Genomic DNA, 24,839 nt, shown 5'->3' on the forward strand with positions numbered 1-24,839 from the left:
CAAATTCCAGAGCAAAAAATACCAGCTGGCATCAAAATGTGTACCACAGGGTTAATGATAATATGTTAAAATAGTTCATGACAATATAGTAATAATAGTATAGTAAGAAGTATGATGTTGTAATTTCTTGAACAGTTACAAACATCCTAATATCTGAAAACAAAGGAAACCCTTTCTTTTACAATTCATTCATGTATTTCCCTAGTACATATCTGGGCACTTACAGTATATTATTGGGCAATTATTACTGGTGAATTGGCAGGTAAATACAGAGAAACTACAGCCGAATTACTGAGAGAAACCTTCACTGTTACTTATCAACTTAACTACAATGAAGCAGTGACCGCCCAAGACTGATAATAACTCAGACATAATTGCATACTTCCTTGGAGAGCGGGCAACCAATTCTTAGAAACACCTCCTCTATTACCCATCAATTCAAGTTACAATTGTAGTTGTCCAAGAATTATGTTGGTAACAGCCCAAGTTTAATTATGTGCAATAAAAGGAAGAGTTCTACAAAGGCAGGACCTTCCACATTCTCCAAATGATCGAGGAATCTTTGCAGCTGGGATCAATGTACAGGGTGTGCATGTGTATGCGTGTAAGTAAGGACAGTGTCATCGGCCTCTCAGTCCATGCAGGCGACAGAAGTCTGACCACCCGTGGAGGGAAGGAAGGGTCATTTCCATATCAACCAATCACTGCTTTTTGATGAAATCTTTCATTTTACAGCACAGTGGATAATACACTGACTGCACACCTGCTCCTTCCATATAATAGACTGACCATTTCAATATGAGCGAAAGTGCTGATCCTTTATTAAATTAACCTATTAAATGTGCTTCATTAATGAAGGGAGGGACATAAATGAAGCGGAGGGAGAAGTGATTAAATGATGGATATTTTGGCTGAGATGACTGTGAAATTGATTTTTCAAAAGATGGTGTGATTCTTTTTACATTTGCAGAAATTCTTCTGTATTTATAAATTTAGTCTGTTGCTCAGAAGCTCAAGGACACTTTTGACAGGATGCCTGCTGCTGATGGATATGTGAGGCTAGATTTACTGATTGCTGCAGGGACTGAACGTGTCAACATAAAGTTAATGGGAGGGACTCTTTAACTGCTCATCAATCCTTGGGAAAGATCCCTAAAATGTTGCACATAAAGAGTCTCCTGAGATTATTGCTTATCAGAAGTCAGAGTGGAACGAGCGTCATAAACAGTTTCGCTGTGTTCGGCGGTTTACTAAGAATGTTTCACGACGAGCAGCGAGCATGATAGATGAGACGGGACAGACATTGTGACATTATATCCAAATGTGATGGGTGAACGTGCTGAAGGCCTCCTTGAGGATAGCAGAGCCGTGACTAACGCACAACCTTGTTCAAAAATTCAAGACGAGAAGAGAAACACAAACTAGTGCATGTGCGAGCGGGGACACTGATGTGCATATGCACATACTCTCTCTGTCTCCCTCGCTCTCTCTGCCTATGTCACTCCCTCTTCCTCTTCTTCTTCTTTCGTGGAGGTCTGTCTTTGTTCCTGAAATAGCGACAGAGAAAAGACGGCGTGCAACCAAAAATCTGAGAATCTGACAGAGATGATGACATCGGACTTGTTTACCTGCATAAAATATTCCAGATGAAAGCACATATCTGTTAAGGTGATATTCAAAATGAGTTGTTTATGTTCTTCTCCTCTGTCCTTATCACAAACAGCACGACGCATAACAGGATTATTCATTATTCAGAATGCTATCATGGAAAAAGTACTTCCACACATCACGAAACCACGAGCAGCACAAGATGTGTGATGCCTCAGTATCTTGTCTTCAATTTGCGTATTCCATCCATGATATTTGATATTTTCTTAAGTTACACTGATGGGATCTGGCATTTACATGTAATTGTTAATGGTTACATTTGTTCATCAGTGAACAGAGTACTGACAATCTGTTATCATATCTAGCATCAACAAAAACTAGTTTGAGAAACAATGAAATGTTTTCTTCAGGACAGCGTGTTACAGCTCAGTGTGAAACACTGAATTTATATTAGTTTAAAAAGTGGCTGGCTTTCTACTGGACTCCTTCCAGATTGTTTAGACGTGGGCTTACAGACAATCCAAGTCAGATGAATGTCACTTAAATCCATGTTTTATGGTTCTGTGACAAAGTTGAAGCATTTTTGGGCCAGGATATATCAGAATCTCTGTGAGATTTCAGGGAACCAAATTCTGTTCAGCCCAAGATTATTTGTATTAGGTGATGGATCATTTTTAATGGAAACAGACAAAGACATTATAAACTGGGTCCAAACCTGTATTACATTCATTCCAAGAATGGGTGACTGAAATCACAAGAAAGGCAGCATTCAAGATGTGCTACAAACAGAAGATTCAACATTAGAAAATGGGGGAAATGTTATCTTAATTATTTAGTATCTTAAAATGCATGGAGAAAATATGTACCTTGTTTTGTTTGTGGAGTTTTATCTTATTTTAAATGATTGTTGGATTGCTGCAGACAGGAAGGGCCAGGAACCACACCCGAGATCTGGTTCTAAGCTACCAAAAAGGAAAGGAAAGACCTCGTGAACTCTGAAGTGGTGACAATGGAGGTGGAGCGCTATATGATCAGAGCCGAGAGTCAACATCAAAAAGGGATATGGGCAACCCAGGAGGCAGTGATCAACAGGGCTGTTACATAGGCGGATATGTGGAGGATGCCACAAGCAAGGATCAGCCTCCTGATCAGGGCCACATATGATACCCTTCCTAGTCCCCAGAACCTGCACCTCTGATGCAGCTCAGGGGAAAACTGCCAACTCTGCGACTCCCAGAACCCGAGCCTACAGCACATCCTGTCTGGGCGCAAGGCAGCACTGACTCAGGGCCGATACAGGTGGTGCCGCGACCGAATCCTGCGTGAGTTAGCTGAAATCCTGGAGGCACGCAGACTGGAGGCAAACAGGCTCCAGCCCGTTTGTCAGACAAGGGGGTGAGGCAAGTAAACCTACCTGTGCTTACACCTCATATCCCTGTCCAAAGACATGTCTTAAGGTGGTTTGATGACTGCAGAACCATTTGATTGAGGTGACTGAAAAATATCATCGGTCATGATGAACACATTATCTGAAGCAATGTTTTTCAGTGGCAAATTCTCTTTCATTTCTCTGATGTACCTCATCTACCAGCAGCACAGTTTCTTCCTGGCCCCGATGTAATTTTCCTTTCTGTTTCTATTTCAATCAATTTCTTATTAGAAATAAGAAATACGGTGTTTGTTCCTTGTTTATTACTACAGGACACATTTCACATGAGTAAATGAAAACTGAAATAAAATTACATATGCAGAACATCACTTACTAAGTATCGATTTTTTTAAAAATGAACAATGTGGTTAATGTACAATGAATCCTGGTCTGTAATTAACTATTGCTTCATAAATAATTGATCACACAATAAAATAATGTGATTACTACACCTGTTCAGTGTTAGTCTAAATATAGGTTATTCTTCACACTGAAGGAAACTTTTCGGGTGTTTTTTATAGCATTTGTTCACAACCTGGGGTCCAGCCCCTTTAGGGAGACGGCAAAAATCATAGGGAGTCCCCCAGGCTCTGTCTGCTCCGAGGTTGTCAACATTAGATTTGAACATGCTGACTAAAATGCTAAATTGCTTTTGTTTTCATACTGCATACTGCCATATCAGTACATACTGCTAGTGTGGTGGCAACTTCAAATGCAACCATAAAGCCCAGAATTAAATTGTAGAGGTTCATAAAGACAGTTTATCAGACCGTGAAAAGAAAGAGACTCACTTTGAGCAGCCTAAAACCACTAGCTAGCTTCTTAGTTTGACAGCCTGTTTGCTAACTATTTAGCTCACTAGCTCAATTCCTTGCTAATTAACCTACTGGCTAATTTGACCTTGGACAACTTTATTGCCCCCTGTGATTTTGGCCATTACAGCACAACCTCCTTCACTGACCCTTCACTGAGCACTTCCCTCCTTAGTTACTGTTACTAAGCCTGCAAAATCTTTCATTCTCAAACTGCATTTATGCACATTCACAAGCAGATTTTATTTATATTAAATATTTATATTAAATATATTTATATTTATAAGTGTAGCTGACTGATGCAAGCTACTGCTAACTCCTTGTCTTGGCTGAAAAGTCTGTCTCCAGCTGATGTTTTAATGTTTCCATCTGACATGTTTTAAAACAAGAGCCCTGTGAAAGTGTAACTGTTAAATTACCTGACAGCTGCGTACATGGTATAATGTTAATGCAGAGGCTAAAACTAGGTCACATCTCAGCAAACATCGGTCAGATGGTGAAATATGGCAGGTATGTCTACATGATAGACGACAGAAATACATTCATTAACGTGGGAAAAGGAAGCGCAGGGACTAGTTTAGTGCAGCGGACTTGGAGAAGGGTCATCCAGCCAGACAAGCCAGACCACAGTCACGGAAGACAACCACAATAAGAGCTAAGCTAACTCGGCTTAGACCTGAGACAGCGAGCCGGAGTGAGATGCATCGTCGCCAACCCACTTTGATTCTGCATCAGTCCACATCCTCCTTCTCAAACCCCCACTTTACACTTTCCAACTCTCATTTGACCTCCAAAACTCAAGTCCTTCAGATTGTTACAAGGTCCATTTCAAGAACAACAAATCCCGATCTATCTCACTGATTTGACTTTACTATAAAACACACCACTGATGCACGATTGAGGCAACACACCAGAGGAATCTATTTTTTTTCAGTGGATCTCGCAAATGATATGAAATGACAAGTGAAAGGGGAACAGTTGCTTTTCATTTTAGCATATTAATTATTCTGAGGGACTTCTGAACTCCATCACTCCATGCCAAGCTGGCTCTCGGTCAACCATAATGACTAAGATTCACATCTACAGTATTGATCGGGCCGCAGCTTTGGCAGGGCCACCAGTCGTTTATAATCCCTCCCTGCCGCTGCTCCCGATCTCCTGCCCCTCTCAGTTAAATCGTTTGGGTCTCTCCACAATGTGAGGAGGAAAAAACAGGATTATATACTCATACTGTAAATATTATAGTACTGTGACTGCAGCTAAATAGGTTTTATTTGCATATTTATTACAAAGAAAACATAAAACTGTAGAACTGTTACATTCTGCAATGGATCATGAGGGAATATAAGAGAGTAAAGAACAAAATAGTTTTAGTATGTGTGTAGGAGTGAAAGAACAAAACATCCACTTCCTCTTTATTCTTTTCTTAATCTGGAGTTTGATGTGCAAATCAGAGCGACATTTACAATTGGGAAAATCATGGTTTGCCACAAGACAAAAAATACAAACCTCAGGAGCAGAATGTACAGTACTGAGCAGCAGTCTTCTCTGCTTATTTTGGAAAAACTATTATTATTATTATTACACTCACACATTAGACATAAATCAAACACCAACCCATCTGTTTTGATAGATTGTCATTAATTATCACCAGGCCTCTTGTGTGGATGAAAATAATGTATACTGTGTACTACATGAGCTGTAGTATGTGCTAAAAAGGACATTAAGAAACAGGATCAATAATGGCAAGCAAAAACTAGCTGTGAGTGAAAAATCTGAAAGATTTTTGGGCGTCTTTGTGCAGGGATTTGGCTGTTTGTTGATGTTTCACCGATGATTTATGGAATCATTCATCATTATTAACTGTCTTTGTGTGTGTGCAACACAGCTATTGTGATAGAGAGGTTTATCTCCCTAAAACTTTTCATATTTCTTCTAAGTTCTTCCAAAAGTTGAATTATTTAAAGACAGTATTTTTCACAGTAACTTGTAGTTTTGTTTCACAAGTCAGAAGTGATGAAGTATTAAATCGCAGCTGTTGCTGCAATCTGCCACTGTAGATAAATTAGCAGTTCAGCCTTCATTTGTAGCATTTCCCTTTGAATGTTAAGGCTTTTAATCATGGACTGTGTAAGATAAGAGGATGGAGTCCACATGACATCATCCACAGGTTTCTGAAGAGCCATTCTGAACCTCAGTTTTTGCATTACAGTCATCACCATTCTGTTTTTTGGAGCCAGAAATTACCATATTTTGGCGAGGGGTTGTAGTTGTGGAGGATGACACAGTAGCAACTTGTCAATCACAAGGTAGGCACTCCCTGGAGTATATCCTGCTTATTTTCTCTCATTTACACTAAATGAGAGAATAATTTAGTAAACTAAGAATTGAAAAAGAATAATTGAGACGATAAACTCATTAGGAAAAGTTTATTGGGCCATCAATCAAACAAAATTTATGTTATTTCCTCATAGACTTCCATACAATCTGACTTGTTTTTGCATCCAGTGGAGTCACCCCCTGATGGCCAAATGAATGCAGGTTTAAGACATTTCCACACTGCGGTGTTGCAGTCAAGACCACCTAAACCAAAAGTCAAGACTAAGACCAAGGCAGGCAGGGCAACTAACATTTACTTGGAGGTGACATTAGATAAAGCTGATGAATACATTAGCTACACAGCTTTATGTGGCGTAGCTGGTCACTGTTTATTGCGAGCAAAAACACAACTAAGCTAGCTAGCTTTGTTAGCATCTCTTACTTTTACGGGGAGGGTTGACAAATGTTAGTATTGACAAAATTTCGAATTATGAATGGGTCAAATTATTGGCTGAATTTGAAGCAGTTTTACATCCAATGAATAATCCACAGAATAAATCACACAAGTTGGAGGCAATTTAGTGATATCTCTGCAGCCGTGGTCTTTATTCTCTCAGACTGGTCCTGAAATAAAAGCCAGATCCTTCTTTATCTGACCAGAGCAAGACTGGGAAAAACTGCAGTTGCTTCCAAGATGAGACTAAAACCTTCAAAAAGTGGTCTTGAGACTGGTCTTAAGACCGATCTGGAGTACTACAAAACTGCTGCATGGTCCTCACTTTCCAGACCAGAGAGCTGTGTCCACATCTTTTATACAGTCTATGGTTTTAATGTGTTATTTCCAACATCTAAGGGATATATCATGCACTTGGTTTCATTTCAGTTCTCAAAAGCTTGCCAGTGTTGAAGCCTGTATACTCTGCAGCTGGAGCACCTGGCTTTCAGCCTGATGTTGGCAAGAACACTCTGGCTTTGAGCTGACCCTGATCTCTGGCAGTGTCTGCAGTACAGTGAGTGAGGTATTATATTAACATTATATTAAACCTCATTATTTTAGAAACCGAGGATCAGCTTTTGGTTCCATTCATCATCATTCAAATAAGCTCCCTTAACACTGGCATTGAGACTAAAAAGAGGCGGCAGACCTACTCCAAAGCATATGAAAAGGATTGCCTATCAGATTAAGAACTGATTTTAACATTATTGATTTCTTTCAAGGCCTTGCATGGGCTGGCCTCTAGTTATCTGTCTGAACTTTTGATCCCTTATGAGCTTACTGGACCCAGTTGATTTTTGGCCTTAATTTTAGTCCTTGTTCCACCGCTGTCTCTTTATTCTGTTTGTTTTAGCCTGTGGCATGGATTATTTAGTTACTCTTTCATAACTCTTTTACAGCATTGATCATTAGTTCAATTTTATTTTCCCTACTGACTTCTTAATTTTGAAAGGCACAACTCTCTGTGCAATGCACAAATTAGTTATCTTAAGGCATAAAAAACCTCCCACAGCCTCTCTCCTCCTTCATTACATGCTGCCATTATGAATGCAGCAGATTTGATAAGTGAAATAATTAAGAGATCACAGCTCACAGTTGGTAACACGGAAAAGTCGGGAGTTGTGAGTATTTTGTTTATTTGAACTAGTCAGCAGTGTGCAGCGCACTCTGGTCAGACCTCATTAAGACTGATCTTGATCTGACACGAACTCAAAGAAGTCACCGACTGACAGACTGCGAGGCCACTGGGGACATTCAGTTTTTCATCTGCTGCTCTGAAGAGCAAGAAGCTTTCTGCCTCTAACTTTACGTTTCATGTTTTTTTACTTAACAGAAATGGTCGTATCCAGTGATTTGTGGGCTGGAATCAGAAACATTATAAAACAATAAAAACTGCTCTTCTCAAATGGAGGTGAAAATTTCCCACTTGAACGTGCATGTACAGAACTCATGCAGGTGTGCACACAGATTTTAAATCCTTTGTTTTAATCCAGCAAATGCATTGAAGAATACAGGAATTAAATATTTACACAGGTTATGTGTAGTTTTTCACACACGAAGAGAAAACATTCATTCACTTTTGGTAGAGATAGAGAAAGCTTTTCCCAGCTGTCTAGTTTCAAAGCCTGCCAACGGTAACCCACTGACTCAATGTTACTGACAAAATGGATGAAATAATAATAAGTATAATCATACAACTGTAGATTCAGTCAGAAATACAAACACCAGCCACAGGTTTACGTGCAAACATTTTAGAAGCTCACCTTTAAGCATCTATAAGCTTATACCACAGACACACAGGAATCCCCCTTAACTGAACTACAAAATATTCTGTTTGACCATTCCCTGTAGAACAATTTCAAAACTGTTACAGATCCCTGTTCAAAAATAATCAGGTCAGGTCTTCAGTTAAGTCTGCGAAGATTCTCAGTCATCCACGTCATGGTGTTCATAGCAGTTCTGAAGAACTGAACAAGCTTCTTGGATGAGAGGCAAAACGTCTTCAAGTACTCTATCGAGTCCAGTTGCCTACGACAACCCGTGCTACGACTCTTCAGTTAAGAAATTGTCATTTGGGTTAAAATGAATGAATGAATGAATGAATGAATGATGAGAGATTTGTTTGCAGGGTTGAACATTAACTTTATCTGGATGATCTGTGGCCACAAAAAGTCACTCTATTCTAGTTACATATTACAGAATATTTGTATAATAATATTTAAATATCCTATACTGAAATCCTTTGCCAGCACAACTTCATAGTTCCACTAAGGCCTGATTCCTTTTAGTTCAACATTCTGTGAAAACATTGAACTTGTTGCTTGTTGCTACGACATGTCGGGGTTACTGAAGTGTGGGTTTATTTACTAAGCAAACTCAAACTACTAGGCTGAAGAACCATAAATACAAAAGGCGGCCTATAAAAGAACGAAACCGGATGAAAATGTAGGCGTGAGCGTGTTACGTGCCACAGTGTTCTGTGTTGCTCTCTGTGTCCAGGTACGGCACCGCCTCTGCCTGCAGCTGCAGCTTGTGATTGGCAGCCGGTGTACTCAATCAGCAATCAGGGCTTGGAGCTTAAAACAGGCAGAGAGAAGCGAGACAGAGCCAGCTGGCTGTTTGGCAGACGTCAGTCAGCGCGTGCGGTCTGGTTTGTGGATGGCAAGGTGGACTGTGTGTAATGCTAGCGTGGGCCAGGTTTGGCCAGTTTACTCCCTTATCAGTGGGAAGGTGTTTTTGTATGTCTTCTGTTTGTATTCTCTCTGTTTTAGCCTCCGTGGTAGAGTAAACCTTCCTCCCTTTTTGAGGAAGGTTTGTTTATTGGTTTGCTCAGTCAATGGCTTCCTTAATGTGTTAGTTGCCTGATTACTCTTTTAAATTAATGTTTGTCATTAAGTGTTTATTTGACCTTAATTTATTAATAAAGAGATAAGTGTTTGTGCATTTGCCACAGTTTTCCTTCCTTCTTTCTCCCTGTGGTACTTTAAATTATTGTATCTCCTCGTCCCCTGGACCACCACTGGGAAACATAACAGACTGAAAGCATGATTTTAAGTAGCTGGACTATGACACATCTGAGGATGTGATGTACTGCAGCGTCTAGCCCATTTCCCATCGTAAACAGTCCCTTTAGGAATCACCACATCAAGAAAAGTGACCAACACAGTTAAGTTGCATTAAATTGTCTGTATATTATTTTTACATAAGATTACCTTGGGGCCACCAAATATGAAAGTCTGCCACCAAATTTAGGGGCTTGGTGGCCGGCAGGGCCAGTGTTTAAAAATTTTGGCCTCTATTCCTGGTCATCATGGTCGGACCAGCCCGGACTTCCTCCATATGTGGACTTTGTTGTTCTACAGTACCATCATCTTCACAATCACTTGTACCTTTGTTTATCATATGTGAATATCATATCTCACTTGTCATAGTGGTGAGTGTGCAGATGTGCAGCAAAAGCATGTATGCACATGAACATATACAGTTTATACAGTATGTGCATGCTTAGACATTTTAGGAGAGTCTGGAACTTATGGTTTTTATATATTTTTAAAATCTAAAAAAAAGTACTACTTAAAACAAACCTTTCAGACTTATATTTGACCACACACACACACACACACACACACTGACCATGCTCATTGATTGCCCCTGAACTTCCTCACCGTCTGTTCTTTGTGTTTTCATCCTCTGCCCTCCTCTGCCCTCTCTGTCTGGGATTATGATCTAACTTTTTTTCATGTGCCAAATTCCCTCAGGCAGATCGTCCCTGTCTGGGAATTACGCTGCTAAATGACGGGAACACAGTCAGACGCCACTGGGACTCATAATCTTAATAGTGACCCTGTTATTGCTGCTGTCCCACGAGGACTGTGGCGCTTTTTTGAGAGAATATTTTACTGGGAAATCCATTTTATTAGTCAGTGTTTGGTGGTGATTTCTTACAGCAGTGTCATTAGTTTCTCTACGACAAATGGTGCAATGAGTATCAGGTTCTGTCTCTGTAATCATATTCCAGTAACAAATCCAAAAATAGCACAGAAAGAAATGAAAATAGTGAGTTGTGTTTGATTCCCTTGACGATGATGAGGCATTAAAGCCGGGAACGTGATTATTCTGGTTTTAACAATAAGGTAAAAGGATATGCAATGAAGAAGTGAAGTACGGTGCAATTAATTTCCCTGGATATTTTTACTGAACCTGTCCAAGTACGGTAAATGAAACTGGATGGAAAAGAAATTGACGCCTTTTCATAACTTTGCAGCAGCTGGAGGTGATTTCATTTTTTTGGCTTTGAACAGAGAGAAAACAACCTAAAAACAACAAGAAAAAGAGGATTTACAGCCTTTCTGGGTTAATGGGGGCTGTTCACACCAAAATGCCAAAGACAGGATAATGTGTGTGGAATGTGATGGTAAGAGCCTGATGGCTGTCAGATGAAAGGAGAGATGGAATTCACCCCGATAATCAACTCGCTCACATTGCTTTGAAAGATGGAACGACAAAAGATGGAGGCAGTCGATGCTTTTGTATGTGGGCAAACACACACACACAAATCCTGAAAGAAGACAGCATTTAAACTTAGTTTGAGTGTGGGACTCTTACATGTAAATGAACGTGTTTTGCCTTCGCACCCTTGCCAAACCAGTTAAAACACTGTTGACTGAGCCGATACTCAACCCAACTGGTTGCGGCAGACGGCCGCCCACCGTGAGCTTTGTTCTGTTCGGAGTCATCCAGGTCATGGTATTCACTATGAGCTGTCGTAGGCAATATTGAGTGATATTTCATTCCCAGGGTGGCGAAGGCAGCAAAGGCTGATTGGCTTATCCTGAAAATCCTGCCCTAACCTTAACCATGCCTGAACCAAAACAATCCAACCAACAAAGACAATGAGTATCCCATGGTGCTGACTGGCTAATCATTGGTCCCCCTGTGGCTCATATTAGCCATTCATTTTTCAATCGACAATCCGCTGTTACATGTCACAAAGTCAGACCACAGAATCAGTCAACGCAGTGGAATGGGCTGAATCGAAGGTCTGGACCTGGCAACACACTGCCAGGAGGGGGAAACTAAATTGCAGGTCCAGTTAAGACCTGTAGAGAACATTAAGTGTTGTCAAGTAAAAAAAAGTACAAAAATTCACACATATTGCATTCTTTCTTACAGAACCAAACTACTGATCTACTGATGGCTGTTTTACTTAGAACCTGTGTCCATATAAGACTGATTTTAGATCCATGTGAGAGATTGTAGTTTACATTTGATGTAACAATGTGTCTAAAAAGTGTTTTGAGTAATGAGCTGTAGAGAAAATACACACATTAATACTCTGTCATACAGTGCAGGAAGAGGGCTGAGGTGGCCCTACACAAACTGAACACAACAGAAATAGTTCAGAGAAAGAAATGCCTGGAAACAACAGTGACGCATAATGGTACGTAGTGACAGAGAGACGCAGAGGAATCATAACTCACCTCAGATAAGGACTGTGTTTGAGATTTGTCACTGAAAAGCTGTCTAGGTGATCCATTTTGGGAGCATATTCAGGCTTGCACGCTCACATTAGTCTGAGAGCGAGTCAGCAGCATATTAGGCTGTTTTAGGGATTATGTCATTGGGGTTTCAATGTTTCACTTTTTAAAAGAGCAAAAGCCTTCCCAGCATAAATCTTCTTTATTTCCCCCTTTTTTAGGAGGGGGGCTCTGCCCGTAACAGTACTGAGTTTGTACAAATCATCGTTCCAGTAATAACTTAAAGTTTATAAAGAGTTTGAAGACGGTTCACTCCAATTTAAGCCTTAATATATTAATGGGACAGAATCGCCAAATTGCATATTGGAGCTGAAATTGGCAATGTCAAATGTGTGGCATACATAATTACACTGTGTGTCCTATTTTCTGAACATGCCAGCCACTTTCTAAGACTCACAGGGGACATTTCCCTCTCAGCAACAGTGCATCATCAAAATCAAACTGCATGTTAGTAACATTTTAGTGAATTATTGAAGTCCACCGCTCGCCAATGTGCAGAAGCAGCAAGAATTCCAAATTAAATGGCGAAATACATCATGAATAACATATACTGTCAGAGTTTTCTGATCTGACAACCTGATCTGCAGGACAGCATCATTTGTCAGTGCCTCCCAGAATTGTTACAAATTGCAAAAATAAAGCCTTTTTTTTTTTTTTTTTTTTTGCTCAAACCCTGCTTCCATCAAGGTTTAGGAAGGTGCAGGCACAAAATGTGTGGTTAGGGTTGGGGAAAGATTGTGGTCATTTCCGTGGTTTAAGGCTCCAGTGTTGATTCGTGGTAGGAACAACGAAGAAAGTGTCAGTGCCTGAAGTTTTACTGAACAAATCCACCCATCTCTCTTTTCTGTGGACTCTGTCCCTCTATAACGTCATACTTTTTCTTCCTTTGTTGCAAATGGACAAGAGTCAAAACTCCTACAGCCACTGGACAACTCTGTCACATAAATGAAAAAATATTTTTTTTAGCATTAGCTAAAACTTGCTGCTTTCGAAGAAGAGATCTCTGATATGGTTTTACACACAGGCTGTGGTGTATAAACTGAGCCCAAAATCCTGATGATCCAGATGTTAACTGAGGAACAACTGTGGTAAAGTGTTTGAAGAAATTAAGGAAACATGTTGAAATACTGTTTTCTCTGACAACAACACTACAGCCAACATGTTTTCCTTTGAAATCTCTGTTCTGGTCCATAACTTGTGTTATTGTTTGTCTATTTCACATTAGAGTTAAAATTAACATGTCCTTTTTCAAGTTCTGTAAAAGCATATCTGGCCTTTTTGCACATTTACCTTGTCGTATAGTATGTCCACAATTGTCTGCTGGTATCACATAGTTAATGAAAATGAGAACCTGCATCAACCGTGAGAGTGCATGAACTTATTCAGCTTATTTATGTCTTCGAGATCATGTGTGCATGTGTGTGCATGTTGAATAGTGGTTCCTGTGTCTCTATATGTGTTCCTGCCTCTCTAATACTAACAACTCGTCCAAGCAGCTCACTCCTGCAGGTGTCAGAGGGAGGCTGGGCAGCAGAGCCATCAGGGAGAAATATGGGCTGTAAGCCGGAGCTGTAGCACCATTACCGCCAGCGTCTTACTGCTGCTTTCATCTGTTAGCTCTATCTCAATGGTCATCTGGGGAACCTGGCGGCCGCGCTGCCATCAAATTGGAGCTGGGCAGGAGGAGGAAACAAAGACCATTATACAAGGTGTGAGTGTGTGTGTGTGTGTGTGTGTGTGTGTGTGTGTGTGTGTGTGTGTGTGTGTGTGTGTGTGTGTGTGTGTGTGTGTGTAGGCATGGGCGTGGGACCAAGACTGAAAAATGTAGTTCTGTGCAAGTGCCTGAGCGTGTCTCTGTGGGTGTAGGCCTGCATTTCTGTGTATGTTTGCCCCTGTGTGTAGATTACAAGAGAGAGAAAGAAGGAGAGGGGCTGCATAACAAATCAAAAGCCCTGGTTTGTCCATAAGAAGCCTCGTGGCTGGAGGCTACAAAGAAAAGCTAGCATAACACTTTGTCTGCACTGCCTCTCTCTGTGGTGGCAGCTGGTTTCATTGAACAACAGTACTGCAGCTGATACAGTACAGGCTCCTCTGACAGGTCTATTCAATAAAGTACAGGATGAACTTACTGTTATTTATGTCTGTGTGTTTGTGTAAGAGCTTCTGTATGTGTGTGTGCCAATTTGTTTGTGTGGGTACATTTGTGTTCTTGGTGGCGGCGTACAGTATGTGGGTGCACAAAGTAGTTTGGCAGTGAGTGCGGCTTGTTTGTATTTGTCTAAGTTAAAAATTAAAATGAAACCATCTTTTTTTTTTATTTTAAGACACTAAAGTGGTGCAGGGTAACAGTCCTTGAAGTTGGGGCCATTCTTTCCAAATGACAGGGATGCTGGGCTTCCTCCTGCAGCCATATGAGCTATAGCAGTATGCACTACACTGATTTGCTGCCAAGTTGTGCAGAAAAAACTTTGACCTTTGACCCCAAACATGCTGACCTCTATAATGATCATCCCATGGGATTCAGGCATTGGTGGCAGGCTGAAGTGTGGCAGCTGCAGTTTTTATGTAGAGAGAAAAAGTTAATTTTGTGCTCCTCTGAGTTCCCAGTCGTAATCCTGCAGGGATTTGAGTCAAAAATGTGAAGCATGGCTGAAAATATTTTTTATAGGAGGATGCCAGGTTAGAAAATTAATATTTAGAAAACAAAAAATTATGAAAAGACAGGGAAATCAATGGATGGAAGTCCAGCATGAAAGATGTGCTCAGCTGCTTTCTTCTGTGAGACGACCACATGTGCTCAGGTTCAATCCACTGGCCAGAAGCAAAAAGGTTCAGTTTCTTTCTCCAAGTCAGGTTACCATGATGTCTTTTTCAGTGTGTGCAGTTTTGTTGAATATGATGGCCTGTGATTCACTGTTGCATTGTTTTTGTTTTGCAACTGAATTTATATAATTTAAACATTCATTCAAAGAGAACTCTTCCAGTTTTGGCACATGCTTGGGTCATGGCTGGATGCTTTTATTTTGTTTAATTAAAAAAGGGAAGTAGAAGCACTTCAGCATAAAAGGAAAACATTTTTATACAGATTAGCAGATGAACAGTTAATGCTGTGGACATCAGATTTATTATTTAATAAAGGACATGTTTTCAAGTTGTTATTATACCTGGAGGGTACTTGCGTGTGTGTGCCTGATCAATAGACCTGCAGTTTGCTGTACATGCTTGCGTCATGGCTGATACTGATATTTCTATGACAAAATGCTGTAAACATCAGATTTATTATTTAATAAAGGACATTTTCAGTTTTTTTGTGCCTTGCTTTTTTCCCTGTTATTTACTTGACCTTAACCATAGCATCTTGCAATGCACAGATATTGCTGATCTTAGATAATTCTTTTCTGCATAACTTTTATTAACAGTGAACTTCAATAGTGTTTATATTTCAGTTCAGAATAGGTGTAGCATGAGAGTCTTTCTACTGTAAGTGATGTAGACGTGTCTGTGTGTGAATCCCATCAATACCTGCAGTAGCGAGCTGCAGAGAAAAGGACATAAAGAAGAGTTATGGCTCTATCTCCTGGTGTTTCTGTCTCTGAGGAAGCAGCTACGTAACAGAGACCTTTTAGTGCTGACACATGCCTGAGTGCCTTTAAGGTTGAAGGGAGAAGATGTTATGTTTCTGACGTATGACTGCTCGTACAAACACTCCCGAGCAAATGATGGTACAGATAATGATGACTGCTGTAGCTGCTCAATCCCCACATGCTCGTCTCAAACTCAGTTTGTGCAGCCATGGGTGTAGCTGTGGGTAGAATGCACATGATGTTCCTCTTGCAGAGCCATGCACGGGCAGCCGTCTATATGAGCCCCTCAGGGGTCGATTCATATTTGCACCATTTAGGTGTGATTGATTTGCCACTCAGGGTACGCCTACAGCATGTCTGAGATTGTCTCTGCGTTTCCCAGAGAGTAGTTGGTTTTATGAATAGATCTGATATGCATTTGTCAATAATGTGGTTGTGAACATTTCCACTGCAGTGGCTCAGACACATTAAGGACTGTGGGTTTGTGTGCACCTGGTATGTGTCTATGTGTGTGTTCTCAGGTTGTCTTAAAACATAAAATAATATAAACAGGTGTTGAGAAACATCTGTTAAAGGTAAATACATGCTGAAAATACTACTAGGGCTTTTAACAGGTTGTGAAACGGTCTTGAAAAAAAAAAACTCAACACAGTATGAAAGTTTCTTTCTCTAAGATAAGGCCATCTGTCGAAGGTAACTCAAAAAATAGGTGGCGGCACGTCACAAGAGCAACCACTAACTGCTTCTCACTAAACTCTTTACTGTAGCTCTCTGTGGATAGTCTACTAGCTGCCATTGGCTCTGCTAGCCCTTTAGACGAAAGCCCCTCTATGACTGAGGTCTGGCTTAGCCTGATGCTCGGAGCACCAGGAGAGTGTTTGTAACCCCGCAGGCAACAGAACAGAACCAGTCTCCGAGACCAACCGAGGCCAGCTTGATGACAGGGAGTACTGTACTGAGGTGATTTACAACTGCTCCAACCAGGACTCTGACTCCAGGAGTGATGAAGATGTCTGATGGGTACAGGAGAGGCGTGACACAAAGAGGAGCAAGAGGGAAGTTGGGCATCAAAGAGACAGTGGGGAGCAAAAATATTTTCACATCTGACAACCAAACTGGAGCTGGAGCTGGTTGTTGAAAGGGCAAACCAAGATGCTTCTGGTGAGGTTTATTTTGTTTGCGTCTTTTGAAGCGTGTTCTATTTAACAAGCTTGTCTTAGTTTGGTAAAAATTTTATAGAGTAGGGTAATTTGTTAGCCTTTCTGTTGTTTCTTTCTGTTTCTGTTTTTTATGTTACAAACAATGAAAAAGTCTCTGAAAAGTTGTGAGGATTATAACTTAACACCACCAGAGACGGATGCAACCAAAGGCTGAGTGCTCCAACAGAAACACTCAGACATTTAGTGGCTGAAAATGAGCACAACTGCACTGAAAAGCATTTCTAGGGGGGGGGCATTAGTTTCCAAGAAATTGCTGATGTTCTGAAACAAATACGGAAATGTCTCAAGAGGAAACATTAATATGGTTTTTCAAAGAAGAATCATTTTGTCCCTGGAAGTTTGTCTGAAAAATTGCATTGTGTGAAGAAGCAGGTTTTTACATTTTTCACACAAGTTAAAACGTGGTTATGATCTTAAACTTAAAACTTTAATTAAATAATTTTACCAAATATTTCTGATTAAGCTTGAGGGCAGGTTTGTGACAATTATAAGAGTACAAGAAAATGCATACATTTTGCAAAACCTTTGTACAATATGACAGGATGATTTGTATTTTTTAAGGACATCATGCAAGCAAGTTGCAAAGTTGATATCATCGTTCTACCTCCATTACAACCTTTTGCACTTGTGTGGTGCAAAGACAGTACAAGAACATGCAGACCCATCTGGAATAGTTCAGTTTAACTTTTAGTCCAATTTATTTTGGACTTGTGGAAAATAATGTAAAAGAGTTGGAATTATGGAATTATGTTCAAACCTACTACTTTTTTAAGACCTGTTTTACTTGCGTTGAGTTTGAAGTGTGTTTAACAACAAGCTCGCCATAATTTGGTAAAAGAGAGAAACTTCAGACGTTATACAACTCAATACAGACAATAGGTGTAAGAATACTTCCTTTTTTGATATTTGTGAGTTTATTTCATTTATTATTTTGTTTGTTTGTTTATTTATTGGACTACAAAAGCAAAGACAACTTGTGAAAGTAGCAACAAATCTTACACCTTGCACCTTTAAATACTGCAGGTGTTTTGTAAAGTTTTTCTTTTAGTATAAAATAAGAGCCTGTGTTCATCGGGATGGAAATAAAAACACATTCAGAGAGTTAATTAGACCAACATCTGTTTGCTGTATCCACTACTGAACATCACAGTAAATATATGTAAAGAACAAAGCAAGGGTTTAAAAAACTGTGATTAATCAAGAGCTTTGCTGCTTTAATGCACTCGGCATCTTGGGAAAAGATGCACTGATGTGAGCTGAGTGATTGTGTAGCGAGAAATATGCCACCACAGGAAAATATGATAAAAAAGTTATATCGATGAAATTTTATACATAGGGTAATTTGTCTGTGTTTCTGTTGTTTCGGTCTGTTTCGGTCTCAGATGTTGCGAACAATGAAAAAGTCTCTGAAAAAATATGAGGATTATAACTTGAAGCCACCAGAGAGGGCTGCACAAAAAAGGCTGAGTGCTCCAACAGAAAGACTCAGACAGTTTTCTTCAAAATGGCTGCAACTTCCCTGAAAAACATTTTGGGGAAAGAAATTGTTGCAAAGAAATTGCTGGTGCTCTGAGAGATAAGTCCTGTCCTGAGAGGCGGCGTTTCAAAGAAGGATCTTGTTGTTCCTGGAAATTTATATGAAAACTTGCAGACTGTGTGAACAAGAAGGTCGTAATTTTTGCACACAAGTTAAACTATGATCATAACTATACCCAAATATAATTTTACCTTCTGATTAAGCTTGGGGCAGGTATGTGACAGTAATCAGAGTAAAACAAAATGCATGCAGATACAAATTCTCAGTACTTCTGCAAAACCTTTGTACAATATGACAGAATGATTTGTGTTTTTTTAAGGACATCATGCCAGCTTGTTGTGCCTGCTTGGCAACACAAGTCTGTTACTTTGCAAATTTAAAATCATTATTCCACTTCCACTACACTTCTTGCACTTGTGTGGTGCAAAAACAGTAACAGTACATGCACACCAATCTGGAACAGTTTAGTTTAACTCTTGGCAGTGATGAAACTTTTTTTTTTTTTTCAAAATTTTTGGACTTGTCAAAAAGTGGAAGAGTTGGAGGGGGAAATGTTCAAAAGTACTGTTTTTTAAGGTCTTCAACATGCTTATTCTTTAAGGTTTGCACTTAAATCAACTGATCTTTTGTTCAAAAGGGCCACCACTGTGTGGTAACAAGAAAAGAAGGAATTCAAATTTCTACTTTTATTAATTAAGAAGAAAAGGAAAACATGACATAACTTTTGACCGGGTTCAGTTTGCTTGTATTTTGCAGGAATGATGAAAGCGGCACTCCAGGATTAATGAAAAATATGTCTACATCATTCTTTTCATTGATGCTTTTAATCACTGAGGAATGAGACAGATAAGCACACTTCACTGTGCTCTGTCCATTGTGTGGAAATATTCAAACCCAGTGTCTCTTACCTGCTGGTCAGACACATGCATGTGTCTCTAACCAGTGTCCTGCTGGTCAGAGACACTGGAGAGACACCATCAATCCAAATTCTAACGTGGATTTGAACATGTATGCCGAAGATTCAGAGATATGAGTTTCTTTTGTACCAGTACCTGACAATTCTAAAGAAGAAAAAAAAAGAAGCAAGAATATAAATGCAACACTTTTGTTTTTGTTACAGTTTTTCATTGATTGAAGTAGAAGATCTAAGACTGGGTTGCACTAACAACCTAATATTACTTTTAATCTGGATTCAGCAAAACAGAACCAGAGTTCTGTTGCTCAGTTAATAACTAATCTGAATTTATTAAATTATCCAACTTTAGTGAGTTAAACCAACACTGAAAAGAGCTGAATAAATATGGAGATGCTGGCTAAAAGTTTGCTAAAAAAAAAAAAAAAAGTCAACAAGACGTTATATTACTTTTCGAGCTAGCTATAAAAGTCAGTTAACCCAGTCAGCCTACTCATGATGGTTCATCAGATTTCATCTCCTTTGAGAAAACCTTGTTGGTCGAATGGAGCGACCTGATTAGTTTTCTCAGTCCATCTCAAAAAGGCAACCGTTTTAAAAGTTAAACCTCCTTAAATGTGTGTTTAAAGTTAACAGTGGATCACATTTTAAAGTTATTGTGCAAGAGAATCAAATTTAGTCTAGGTTTAGAGTAAAAACTAAATTGAGGTTTAAATGAGGGTTTAAAGTTTGTTCAGAAATTTGTTTAAATCTGTTCATGACCAGTTCTGCTTTGCCAGGATACTCCATCCACCTAACAGGTGTGGCATAGAGATGCTGATCAAACAGCATGATTACTGCAGAGGAAAAAGTGGACTGAGGCCACTTTAAAAACTGCAGTTTTATCTTGAAAAAAACCCCAAAACATTTATTAGGCTGCGTGGAACTGTGTGAACTATGGTTATCTCATATAGTGCTACATGTACCAAATGTTTTTCCCAGGAGGGCAAATTCATGACCCAGCCTGTTCTGCCTCTGATTGGCTCATACTCCTTGCCTTTGATTGGGTTGCTTATGTGTAGGCATGTGGCATTGGTTATGTTTTAGAGCAGAGCAGGGTGGGTCATCACTTTGCCCTCCTCGGGAAAAAGTCATATCTGTTGGCCTTATGTGAAATAGTCATAGTTCAGCGCCTAATAAATGCTGAACAAAAATGTAAGATAAAACTGTTTGTTTAGTAGTTGTCAACAAAAACAAAAATATGAAATCCAAATAAATTATTTTTATTACCTTTATTTAAACTTTAAAAATGATTGAGGGCTGGCTCTGATTTACAATGTTGTTGAGTAACAGTTTAAATTATTTTAAAAGATACAAAATAATAAAATCTGAAAGATTCAAGTCATCAAAATAAGTATAAGAACAGAATTAATAAGTGACAGGAGATACAAAAACAATTCAAGTAAAACATGTACAAACAGGATTAATGGGTTTCAATTCACTGAGGAGAGAATCTAAATTTTTAGGGTGTTTTGTAAAGAGTTCCAGGTAGTTGGAGCATAAAAGCTAAAAGTAGATTCTCCAAGCTTGGTATGAATTGGAAGGACTTGCATAGAAAGTCAGTCATTAGACATTTTTTAATAAAGTCCAGAGGACCAAACTAGCATAGAGGAGACACAAAATGGCAACTTCCCAATAAAGCCTTGTAAATAAACAAATACACATGTTTGTCTCATCTCTCAGACAAAGAAAACTACACAAACTTTAGATACTTCCTCTCTATTAATATCTCAGAAGATAGGAATTAGCCTACATTAGTTAAATTACAAGATTTTTTTTCTGTTTCATGTTTAACATCAAACCAAATTCTTTTTGACAGGCCTGTCTTTGGATGCACATGCTAGATGCTGCAGTTCACTTCAAACAACTCCACATCAACACCCCAACAGCCTTTTCATTGACTTCCCACTGTTGAAAAAATGAAGAGGTGTTTTATTTATTAAATACAGACATGAAAAGAAAAAAGTGAAACTGTGTTTACTGTGATTTTTTTTACTTAAATTGGCTCATACCAAGGATGCATAAACAGATGCAAAGACAGTACTGGAGCTGCAGATTGTGCTGCAGGTTGTGATGCTTTACATACATTACCTGAATGAATACAATGTCCTGGTGCATGGCCCCTCTTTCTTTCTTTCTTTCTTTTGAAGCCTACAGCATTGTAGGAATCTAGTATTGCAACTTCATGAATAAAGTTCCTTTCTTTACTTTTCTCCTCATCTTCATTTCTTTTTCTTTGCTTCTTCTTATTTTTTCCAACGGCCTTTTTTCATTGTCTTGATAAATGTTACATCGGGCATTAATGTTTTAGTGCCACATGCAATTTTAATGGGAACGCCACCGTTCTCGTGTCTTTTTGGGATACGGTATGTAGGCCTAATTGTGTCATGCGCAGTTATCCCTCTTCCCACTTTAATACAAAAGGGTGAAGAGGAGGAGGAGACAGTGAATATGTTAAAGGTTGGAGTCACTGGGTGTGTATACTGCAAATTATACATTACTGCACTGTACTGTTATACATGTTTCTGTACGTGTATGTGTGTTTAAATGTTTGAACACAACCTTAATGTAATGTTATCATTGTTAAAGTAATTCTGGCATAACCTGCCTGTCCCTGAGCATCATTACTGCCTTGTTGATTAGTCAGTGATGCTTTACTGTAAATGTTCGCTGTGACTGTGACTGTGTCACTGCAAAAGGCAACCTTATAGATTCTGAGTGGAAAAAAATCAGTGAAGCCCAGTTCAGCCTCATGAGGAGTTATAATTATGAGACAAAAAGTCCCTGAATAAATGAATGACTGGTAAAACTGGATTTTTATAGGAAATAAAATATTTCTTGGCAATTAGTTTTTTAGTTTTAGTCTTATTGTACATGCATGTCTGTTTGTACGCAAGTAAAAAAAAAAAACCTAAGTATATTTTCTAAAAGTATATTTAGTTTAAAATTTAAAAATTGTTCAAAATTACTATATTTTAAGTTGTACTGAAATGAAACCACTTAAGTTGTACTTACTATACTGAAAGTTGCACTTCAGACATGCTTAAATACATCAAACCTTTTACCAAAACTTTACACTAGTGTTAAAATATATACTCACAGCATCAGAAGTACAAGTTTGCAAAAGTATAACGATAATAATAATAATAATAATAATAATAATAATAATAATAATAATAATAATGCATAGTGTACTAGACAACATTTATTCCATAAACTGTCTCACTTTTTTTTTTTTTTTTTTGCAGAACTTTAACCCAAAACTAAATCTGTCCCCTAATCCAAATTTCAGACAAATCCTAAAATCAGCCCTGAAATTAAGAAACGCTTACAGTAAAACATCTGCAGCCTTCACGTTTTCGATAATCTACTATTCCACGTCCGCGCCGGGGCGTCCGCACACACATGCACGCATGCACACGCACACACAGGTGTCGCTTTCCAGCCGATGAATCTGCAGATGCAGCCCGAGCCTCCTCACCGCAGTTGGCGTGCAGCGGCTGACGTCAGGAGCGGAGCGGAGCGAGAGGAGTTGAAATAGGGCAGAGCAGGAGCGGAGCGCTGAGAGGAAACGAGCCGGAGGAGCCGGAGGATGGCACACCGCTGCTGCTGCTGCCGCCGCTGCTGCTGCAACTGCAACTACTGCTGAGAGTTGGGACGCGCTACCCCGTACGTCGCTACTAACGCAGCTGCTCCTGATAACACCAGCACCAGTAATTAATCTGAAGCCTTTAAACCTGCCGAGCGGAGGTGGACAGGAGTGGAACTAAAAAAAATAAAAAAAATTTAAAAAAAGAGCGCAGTTTGGACGCGTCGCTGCGAGGAAATCTGTGGCACATTTGCTCGAATTTCCTTTTCTTTCTGCCCTCTTGCCTCGGAATACCACAGGTAAGGAGGAAGCTGTGTTTACTAATGCGGGATGGGGGCTCCAGGGTTGCTTAAAGGTGTATTTCTTGTTCTTTCTTACAAGTTTGGGTGCATGACGCTGCTTTATCAGTTGCATGGGGAGTGCGAGTGAATGGAAACAGTGGAGAGGATGGCAGTGGCGTGCTTTAATTTTGAATTAGTTTTGAGTAGCTGAGGAGAAATGCATCAATAATAGAGGGAGAGCTCCAGAAAGATATGTGTGAGGTGAGGTGCAGCCTTATAGCGCAGGCAGGGCGATGTCAATGACAATCTGTGACACTGTTTAACTATGTCGCCTATTGTCTGGCGCAACACGGCTGTGATTAATCATTCAATATGACCAGATGCCAGCTTTGGTAACCTCATATCACCGTGCAGAGGCTCTACCTGCTCGAAAACAACGGGGCAGTGTTTGATAAATGGCTCCAGGAGGACTCCTCTGCCCGGCTTTCTGCGCCAGGTTTGCTCAAGCAGCAGCGCAGGGACTGACATGATAACACAGTGAGACACGCACATCCCCTCGCTGGGCTCTGTGCTGGCATGGATTCCCGGTCCCAACACCTTCCCCACCTCCCCACCCCCTCCTCACCTCCAGCCAATTTTATCTGGCATGACGCTGGGAAGACTTCATCTTTTAACCACCAGCGTCTCATCTGCTCACCGGCATGCAAAAAGAAAAAAAAAAACTCTAAAGAAATTCCTAAACAAGACGAGATTTTCTTGTCTGATTGTGTTAAATGAGCTGCTTCAGCGCTCCCTCATGGGAAAATCCTATCAGTGTCACCAGAGAGCTGGCACAGCGGCAGCAAAACCTCCGTGACGGCCAGCGGAGTGGGAAATGAGGATTGGTCGTGATATAGCAGCGTGGATTGCGCCGGCCGGAGCTCTCCATGGTGCTGAAAACGCTCCAGCCTCTTTGCTGCCCTGTCCTCCACTCCTCCTCCAGCCTCTTTCTGTCTGGGTTTTGTTGGATTTCCTCTTCCACCTGGAACCAGATATGGAGCCAACATCCAGCAGCAGAATTATGGCCATCCATCACTGTGCTATCTGTGAAAAACTGGTTGTAAATCCAGCTTTATGCAGGGCCAGCAGCCCCTCCAACTCTCAACTCAGGCACGTAGTCTCACACACAACACAAGCATACAGCTGGGGCACATGCAAGCACATACAGAGACCTGGATCGATATCTTGCCCTCTCTTCTGAGTGAGAATATTAATGGCAGAGGTTCACAGCTGGATCTGTTTGAAGTGTCTGGGGGCTCCGGTCTGAGCTCTAATTTACAGTAACATTCAATGTTTGGAGCAAAGATGCTCAACTTTGCCCAGGGGCCACTTTTGCAAAATGATAGGGGGGTCAAGGACCAGTTAATTAAAAGAACAAATATTTTTTTATTTAATTAATTAATTTCTTTATTTTCATTAATTTGACAGGCAAATCA

General features: G+C 39.9%; 1 protein-coding gene across 1 annotated transcript in view; it reads left to right on the top strand.

Moving 5' to 3' along the window:
- Positions 1 to 22,743: 22,743 nt before the first annotated feature.
- Positions 22,744 to 24,839, top strand: part of LOC146319323 (follistatin-related protein 4-like) — a 129,129-nt gene continuing 127,033 nt past the window's right edge. Inside the window, exon 1 of the mRNA XM_084729934.1 lies at positions 22,744 to 23,382. The gene's annotated coding sequence lies outside the window, so the exon portion shown is untranslated. The remainder of the gene's footprint in view (positions 23,383 to 24,839) is intronic.

The sequence above is a fragment of the Lutjanus erythropterus genome, chromosome 11 (genome assembly GCF_056507025.1).
Source record: "Lutjanus erythropterus isolate fLutEry1 chromosome 11, fLutEry1.hap2, whole genome shotgun sequence".
Lineage (NCBI taxonomy): Eukaryota > Metazoa > Chordata > Actinopteri > Lutjaniformes > Lutjanidae > Lutjanus > Lutjanus erythropterus.